The sequence below is a fragment of the Leptonychotes weddellii genome, chromosome 4, assembly GCF_054177405.1.
Source record: "Leptonychotes weddellii isolate Sample4059 chromosome 4, ASM5417740v2, whole genome shotgun sequence".
NCBI lineage: Eukaryota > Metazoa > Chordata > Mammalia > Carnivora > Phocidae > Leptonychotes > Leptonychotes weddellii.
Window position 1 is genome coordinate 93,225,976 of NC_138372.1, and position 9,555 is coordinate 93,235,530.

Here is a 9,555-nt window from a genome sequence, read left to right on the forward strand (position 1 = left end):
ATATATACATAAATATTATCTATTATATACATTATTCCTCAGATTTTATTTATTTTTTTAAATACATGTTGCCAAATTATCCTTGTGTTTATTTTTTTTATTTTTTATTTTTTAAGATTTTATTTATTTATTTGACAGAGAGAGACACAGCAAGAGAGGGAACACAAGCGGGAGAGCGGGGGAGGGAGAAGCAGGCTTCCCACGGAGCAGGGAGCCTGATGTAGGGCACGATCCCAGGACCCTGGGACCATGATCTGAGCTGAAGGCAGACGCTTAATGACTGAGCCACCCAGGCGCCTCAGTAGGTTTGATTTTAAGAGTATGTCCCTTACCATAGGCTGTAGAGGTGTACATAACCTAGTTCCTGCCTCTCTCTCTAGCCTTATACCAACTCTCCACCTGGCTCCTAGTCTTTTCTTCTATCTGCTACTTCAGCCACAAGGGGTCTCCCTTCTTCAACAAAGCATGACTTTCCTGCCTCCAGTCTTTTGCACTTGCTGTTCCGTTAGCTAGAGTACTACCCCCTAGTTCTTTTGATGTCTGGCTCATTGTCATTCTTAAAATCTTACCTCAAATGTTCCTTCCTCAAAAAACTGTTCTTGCCATTTTAATATAGCCACATCTTATCCTAACCCACTCCCCTTTTGGCTTGGCTTGGCTTGGCTTTCACAACCTAGTGAAGGTGTGATCTTCCAAAAATGACCAAATGTTTTTGAGATTTTGTATAACAATAATTTTACTTTTAAATTCCAATTAGTATTCCATTGTATAAATATCCCACAATATGTTTATCCATTCACTTTGTTGATAGAAATTTGGGTCATTTCCAGTTGGGTCTATTAGGAATAAAACTGCTATAAACATTTGTGTATAAGTACTTTGTGGACATGTTTTTCATTTCTCTTGCAATACTCCCACTCAGAAAAGAAGGCTATTTGCAAAGCCTCCTGTTACAGCACACTCTTAATTATTTTATTCTGAACTACCAAGCACTTCAGGTGGCAAAAGATTAATTAGCTTTAAATGATATCAAACAAATAATATTTAGATGTACAAGAGCTATCCCTGATGGAAATGGGGGGGTGGAGAGAAATTTATATATTTAGTAATTTTTCCTAAAAGTACGACCTCACAATTTTATCTGTCGTATGGCAGAATAAACAAGCATTTTAAATACAGTTTGAAAAGCAATAGAGTTCCATATGAATATCGACTGAAAAATGGATAATATGGTATATTCATACAATGCAATATTAAACAGGATGTGAATAAGCTAGAGCTACATGCAACAACATGGACAAATCTTTTTTTGAAGAGTTCAACTTTTTATTGAACAGGTTACAAAAGAGGTTTAGTCAAAAAGACCAAAGCGCATGTGATCATCAGACTCCTCTGATTCTTCTTTCTTTGCTTCCACTTTCTTCTCCTCAGTGGGGGCAGACCTGGTGGAGGGAGCAGGACCTCCTGCTGGTGTAGCAGCAGCTGCTGGGGCGGGTCCGCCAGCCCCTACATTGCAGATGGGGCTCCCGATGTTGACATTGGCCACGGCCTTTGTAAACAAGCCAGGCCAGCAAGGTTCAACGTTTACACCTGCTGCTTTAAGGAGGGCATTGATCTTATCCTCCATGACAGTCATCTCATCATCGTGCAGGATGAGGGTCAAGTAGATGCAGGCAAGCTCCAAGAGGGAGGCCACGGTGTGGGCAGTTGCTGAGCGGGCACTGCCGAGTGTGATGCTAGTCACCAGGTCAAGTGAGGGCCTCACCCCAATGTGGCCTTAGCTTCCTTGGAAAGACTGAGCACCCTAGCTGCAGCTAAGGAAAAAGCAACATGGATAAATCTTACAAGGAAAATCATCTTATATTTCAGGTTCATCTTATATTTAGTCACCGATGGTATATATGTTCTCCACTTTTCATTAAGGGAATGGCACATCCATAGGCCCTAACTAAGGAGTAGCCCTGTACAGTCATGTTGTATCATGTCAGCCCTCCCACTCCCCACCCAACATGCACATATTTTGGACAACAGATATATGTCTGACCCAAGAGCAGCCAATCCATATATAAATTAATACATGCAATCTATGCTCAATAAAATTAAAACAAACACATGCAGTCTGTGCTCAGTGGATTCCATGCTCATTATGATTGCCAGAGGTAATAATAAATTCTGTCTTCAGGAGCTTCTCAGCAAAGGTATATCTAAATGGGGCCCTGAACAAAAAGAAACATATGCAAATATGAGACTAAAAATGAAACTTACTGACTCACATCACTAAACCAGACAAAGGGAAACAAACTATACTTCTTAGTAAGATATATAACCAGGATTAAAGATAACAAGCCTAACCGTGTATGCATTTAATAGCAGAGCATCAAAAGCTGATTAAACTGAAGTAGATAAATCTACAATTATAGTAGAGATATCAACACCCCTCTCAATCACTGATAGAACAATTGATGACGGTAGCTTTAAAAACCACTATAGCAAGGACTCCACCTACCACCAGTTATGAGGCTTTCACACCCAGCCAATAAGCTGGTGATCTAGTTCCAAAATATTTTTTTAGAGTCTGTTTCCTAGGAACATTCTCAATATTTACTATCTTAGCCATATTCCCCAGAAAACAGATCTGAGACAGGGATTAGTGTTGCAGGGCCCCACCTGTAATGAGAGCGAGAGAAGTAGGGTCAGGCAGACAGAGAAGTGATCCAGTTTTGACAGAGGCCTCAGTTGATCCCATGTGGAGCTAGATGACTCTTAAGGGTTGTCTTAAATGAAGGCAAGGGGACCAGGCCATTGTAGCTCCCACATCAAGCAGGCATTGGAAGGGAGATTCCTCCAAGGAGGATGTTACCTTAGGCAAGACAGCTCCTTTCAGCTGAGAGCAATTCTTAGGCAGGGGCTTTGCTGTGATCCAGTGAGATAGGAGCCTCCATCCTGAAAGGGGATGTGGGCAGTGCAGCATCGCATTCACTGAAAAAGATCTGAAGCTTAGTGTTGTTACATTTGAGACACCTATTAGACATCCAACTGGAGATGTCAAGTAGCCAGTGGAGTATAAGAGCTTGGCGCTCAAGAGAAAGGTGTGGGCCCGAGACACATTTGGAGTCCACAGCATTTAGGTGACATTCTAACACCATAAAACTAGGTGAGGTGACCAGGGAAATTAGAAAAGAAGTAGTTCAAAACCTGGACCTTGAAGCACTTCCAAATGAAGAGGTCTGGAGGAAGTGGAGGAACCAGGCAACGTATTGGAGAAGGAGCAGCCCGTGAGGGAGGAAGAAAGCTAAAAGTGTGTTACCAGGAAGCCAAGCACAGAAGGTGTTCCCAGGAGGAAGAAATGACCAATGATGTCAAATGCTGTAAATAGGTCAGGGGAGAGGACTAAGATCGTGTCCATTGGATCTAGCCATCTGGCAGCCACCGGTGATCTTGACAAGAGCAGTTTGGGCGGCGTAGTGGAGGTGAAAGCTTGATTGGAGTCAGTTTATGAAAGAATGGCAAGAGAAGAATTGGATGCATTAACAATTAGCTGACTGAGGCATTTGCTATAAAGGGAAGCAAAGAAGAAATGTGGTACAGCTGAAAGGGGATGGGGTTAAGAAAGGCAAGGGAGAAAGCAATGAAGTTTTTCAAAAATAAGAGAAATGGCAGAATGCATATGATGAAAATGACTGGTCACACAGGACAATTGATACTGTGGGAGGAAGAGGGGATAATGCTGAGTGAGGGCCTTGAGTAGATGATACAGTGTGCGAGAGTTGGTCTAGTTAGGTGTGTAGGTCCTTCAGCTGGAGGAACAGTGCGGGGGCAGAATGCATGGGAGTTGGTAGGAGTATTGTGGAAGTTCCTTTGATTACTCCAATTTTCTCTGTGACATGGAAAGTACCAGGATCGTCTGTGAGCGAGGACTGGGGAGATGCTGGAGATTTGAGGAGAGAAGAGTAAATGGAAGAGAGATGTAGTTTGATAGCTGGGCAGCATCGGTGCCCACTTGAGGTCTGTGGTCATTAATTTAAAGGGACAGTGATGTGCATGACTGTTTCCTCATCACAGCTACTCATCCATTAAATGGGGATAAAATCAGTGCCTCCCTCCTTGGGTTGTTGGGGAGGATTTAAGGAGTCAACATTTTAATACACGGTGATCACTTAAGTGTTCTTATGATCCTGTAGGGTACATTGTTATCTTGGGTACATATCTCAATTTTGATCACAAAAAAGTTGACTCGTAGAAACTCAAGGTTAAAAACCATTGATCCCAACCACTTAATTGATACTTGAATTGTATCCGCATTGCCATTCAGCCTTTGTCTGAGCTGCTCAGGGACAGCACGTGTGCTGTGCAGTCATTTCATCTCTGGACATCTGGACAAATAGGGAAATCTGCTCTGTAGTAACTTTCACCAATGTCCACTCCTTTAGGCCACACTGAAGAAAGCATCCCTGTCTGTGTCTCTCTCGCTTCTACAAGTGGTCCTCATCAGGTTTGGCTGTAGATTGGACAGCAGCCTACACAGCCACCCTGGACATTCAATATGCTCCCAACCTCTCCTTCCTTAGATGAATCATTAGCATTCGCAGAAGAAAACATTTCTGTTTTTTAATTCCTCCCACCTCCTGGAACCACATTCCCGTCAAAGCTTCAGACTTGGTTATCTTGCTTATCTCCTCAGTGAGAAGTGTGTGATCTGCTTTTCCCTAGTCTAGAACAATTCTTCATTACTGTGTTCTGGAGAACTTCGTAGGATCTCAGTGATTATTCCATGAAAAATAGTTTCATGTAGTCAAATAATTTTGGAAAACTGCAGGCGTACTTAAACAGTTTTCTCATGTAAAAGTAGGCTAACATGTACTGTAAATTCCCAAAGGGGAGCTGTAATGCATTTCCTAAATGTATTGGTTAACAAATGCATTTTGTTGCAGTTGCTTCTTTTCTGGGACTAGCATTCCATAGAACAACCTTTGGGAAGTCTCGTCCAGGGAATTTATCTCAAACTTAACTAATATATGACTAGCTAATATATTGACTTAGATGACTTTATTATAAAATTACACAAATATGTACAATCATAAAAATAGGCGTAAACTCCACTCCTTATGCATACAGCTCTCATATAAGCAACTATAAAACCAATTCAATTTACAAATTAAATATAAGCAAACCCAAAAAAATTCAAATTGACCACATTAAGTTAATGTGACATGTAGTACGGTTTTGTTTAAGCAAAATCGCCAATGCGGGGCTTATTGGTAAAAACATAACATCTTATTATTAACTTGGTTTTTCTGACTGTGCATTTGAATTATCATATCATCGCTGATAAATTTCTTTTTTAAAAATGGAGTTCATTTAACCACAGATTTATTTTTGGATGGGTCAATCAATGTAGGGGTGTAGCCCTCCCAAATAAAAAACTGTAATTTAAAAAAATTCTTTTAAGCAAATTAGTTATTGCATATTGACCTATTTTCTGCTATTGAACTGTAGTAAGTTAGTATGAACAAGGCATACAAGGAAAACACTTAAAATATGAGTACCATACAAATGCTGTACTCACTGACATGCACAGATTCTTCAAGTTTGGTGTTTCGATTTTTCTCTGTCACATGGTAGTGATGAAAATTCTCCCAGCACTTTTACTTTCCTGAACTAGCAGAAAACCTTCATCTATAGATAATTTGGAGGTATTGCTTGGCCTTCACTTGGCAGGAATGTGATCACAAACAGAAACAAACCCAGGCACCAAAACTAGGAGGCCTTATTCAGTTTTTCTGGAGCGTCTGCCTTCAGCTCAGGTCATGATCCCAGGGTCCTGGGATCGAGCCCCACACTGGGCTACCTGCTCAGCGGGAAGCCTGCTTCTCCCTCTGCCTTTGCCTGCTGCTCCCCCTGCTTGTGCTCTCTCTCTCCCTGCCAAATAAATAAATTAAATCTTTAAAAGAGCGAGAGAGAGAGAGAGAGAGGGAATCATCCACAATTCAGAAAATGCTTGTGTTCATTTTTAGAAATTATTATAAAAGTGGAACAGATTATGGGAAAACAGAGATTAGGCGCTGCTGAAATGCCTGCATTGCTCTTTGCAGAGAGAATTGGTCCACAGCCTCTCTTCTCAGCACAGGGATGAAGAGAAACCACTTGGCCAGAGTCCCCAGTTCCTGCTTTCTCCTCTGTGGTTCCTTCCCCTCCCCCCAGACAACAGGAAAGGAGCTTTCAGTTATGTTTTGACATTCATTCGCACCAGTGTGCTACCTCTGTTGGCAGTTTTAAGACTTTTAATCCATTATTGTGGAAGGAAAGACTTTCCCTCTCACTAAAGGAAGTTCGAATTCAGACTCCCTGGACTGGAGAAGGAAACAGGATTTGGGGAATGGAGAGGATACATAGGAGTGATTCTGTCCTTAGAATTTAAGCTGTATTTAGGAATGAAATTGAACAGAATATAAATCTAATCTGAAATCTAATTTGCACTTGCAGGTTTAGGCAGGTGACCTGGAGAAAGCTGCTCTTGCATTAAGCTCTCCTAAGACACCCTCAACTCCCTTCTTCCCAGTGTCGTCCTCTGTCCCTTGCCCTGGACGACAGCTTTCTCTGGCTTGGGGCTCTCTTCCTGTCTGCCTCTCCTCTTTCTGAAGGCTGTCAGTCGTCTCTGTCTCATCCCACCACCTCTTCACCCAGAGAGGAAAAACCTGCTCTCGGACCCCTCTGCTGTGGGGCTGGGGGCGCTGGATTGACATGGAAAAGACATGAAGGGAATCTCACCTCAAGAGAAGCTCAAGTGCTGAGAAGTAAGCTGCATGCCCTTTGTCTTTCATGGTGTGGGCAATAATAAAGATACTAAGATGCTAAAGATTGAAAACAGAATCTTGGGGTGCCTGGGTGCCTCAGCCAGTTAAGCATCTGCCTTCTGCTCAGGTCATGATCCCAGGGTCCTGGGATCAAGCCCTGAGTAGGGCTTCCTGCTCAGCGGGGAGCCTGCTTCTCCTTCTCCCTCTGCCTCTTCCCCAGCTCGTGCTCTCTTTCTCTCTCAAATAAATAAATAAAAATTTAAAAAAAAAGAAAGAAAGAAAAGAAAACACAGAATCTGGTCTCCAGGCGCACACTGATGCTTTTTAGCTCTAAGAATGGTGGGCGGTGCTGATCAGCTAAATGAAAATATGTCTTGAGGATTTTCTCTGGCTAGTAATCTCACTCATTCAACTGGATTTTCTGATCTGAAGAGCTCCTCTAGATGGCCAATATTCCACCGAAGTCAGGCATGGCAGGATTCTTGCCTTGTCTTGAAGAGGACGAAAAGAAAGAACATGACCATAAACTAGGATTAAGAGCATGCAATTCATATATTTCATATAAGGCATGCTCCTAACTTCTTTCTGTATAATGTTCATTGTTTTTCCTTCTCAGTTTTATTTTTTTAACTTCTTTTCCTCATGTTTTCAACAAATATTTATTAAGCCCCTGTGATGTGATAGGCTCTCTGCTATGTGTTTCAGAGTTCAAAGGTGAAAGACTTGTCTCTCCCCTCGAGGGAACTTCAGTCTAGAGGAGGAAACAAACAATAAACTAAACAGCAAGGCAGCAAATAATTGCAATATGTGACCATCCCTTTACCTGCTCCGGACTTGTGCAGCCATCCACATTCCCCTTATCTGCACAAAGCAAGCCCCCCCGCCACCCCCCAGTCTGCTAAGAATCTACAGTCCTTGCCTAATATCTTGCAGAGAAGGGCACTTAGTGTATATGTTTGTGATAATGAAGATATAGACCTTTATATAAGGACAACCAATCCATCTATTGGTCGCAAGCTCTTTGTGCAGGGGCTATCTAACTGTCCACGTCATACAGCAGGCGATTCCCTGGGAAGGAAGTGCAGTAATACTCCCCTGCTGCCACCTGGTGCTTTATTTACACTAAGTTAGGCTCACAGTAGTGGAGAAGGCAACTGAAAATCATTTACCACGCTCAACTCTAAAATGAAATCCCAGCTCTCCCCCCTAACACACGCGTGGGCACACATGAATACACAGTCACCATGCACACATATACACTTCCCCTCCTTGCTTCCCTCTCTGCTGGGCCAGAGCAGGTTTTCTGGGGAAGTGTGTTCAATTAAGATTAGAGAATGGGGCAAAGGTGCCATGACTGGAAAATGTTTTTCCTCTGGATGACAAAAGCACGTGCTGGGACGGTAAACACAGTTCTGTAGAGTTAAGAGTTAGGGAAGCAAGCTGTGCCTACCAGCTTGTCAGTTAGCTCCTCACCAAGTATTTTTGAACACCAACTTTGTGACAGGCACAAGGGAAGGCACTGGAGAATCACCGGTGAACAAGATGAGCACACTCTCTGACCTAAAGGGGCTTACAGTCTAGTGTGAGAGTCCTGTTAACTTTTTTAAAAAAAAAAAAGATTTTATTTATTTATTTGACAGAGAGAGAGAGTGAGCGAGCAGGGAGCCCGATGCGGGGCTCGATCCCAGGACCCCGGGATCATGACCTGAGCTGAAGGCAGACGTTTAACCGACTAAGACACCCAGGCACCCTGTCCTGTTAACTCTTAACAAATAAATAAAATAATACCAGGCATGCATCAGGGTTAGAAAGAACATTAAATATGGGGATGCGACTGAGGGACTGCTTCAGTGCGGTGGCCAGGGATGGCTGCTCAGAGGAGGTCACATTTGAGATGAAGAGGTGTTACTGATGGAGAGAAAGGGGGGCGCCATACCAAGATCTAGGGGAAGAGACTCTGGGGCAGAGAAGCCCACACAGGCCCTGAGAAGAGAAAGACTGGCATCTTGAGGACAGAGGAAGGCCAGGGTGGCCAGAACAACAGGAGGTGAGTGATGGGCAAGGGGAGGAAGGGGAGGCTGGCAAGAGTGGCAGGGTTGGACGGGCAGACACTTAGGGAACAGCAAAATAAGGCCTTTAAGATTCGATTCTATGTGCAAAGGCATAACTGCTAGATGGATTTAAGCAAGGGGGTGCTCTGCTCTGCTTTTATGAATGATCGTGATGGAGGATGGATTGCAGGGAAAGCGTGGAAGTCTGAGACCGGTTAAGAGGTTGCGGCTATAATGTCCACAATGGCCAAAGTGTGGAAAGAGCCAAGATGGCCATCGACAGATGAACGGATAAAGAAGACATGGTGTATATATACACAATAGAATATTATGCAGCTATCAAAAGGAATGAAATCTTGCCATTTGCAATGACGTGGATGGAACTGGAGGGTATTATGCTGAGTGAAATAAGTCAATGTATCATGTATCATATGACCTCACTGATATGAGGAATTCTTTTTTTTTTTTTTTTTAAGATTTTATTCATTTTTTTGACAGAGAGAGACATAGCGAGAGCAGGAACACAAGCAGGGGGAGTGGGAGAGGGAGAAGCAGGCTTCCCGCAGAGCAGGGAGCCCAATGTGGGACTCGATCCCAGGACCCTGGGATCATGACCTGAGCCGAAGGCAGACACTTAACAACTGAGCCACCCAGGTGCCCCTGATATGAGGAATTCTTAATCTCAGGAAACAAACTGAGGGTTGCTGGAG

The 9,555-nt window shown here is 43.1% G+C and overlaps 1 pseudogene; it reads right to left on the bottom strand.

The window, feature by feature from the left end:
* Positions 1-1,325: 1,325 nt before the first annotated feature.
* Positions 1,326-6,821, bottom strand: LOC102726459 (large ribosomal subunit protein P1 pseudogene; annotated as a pseudogene).
* Positions 6,822-9,555: the final 2,734 nt, after the last annotated feature.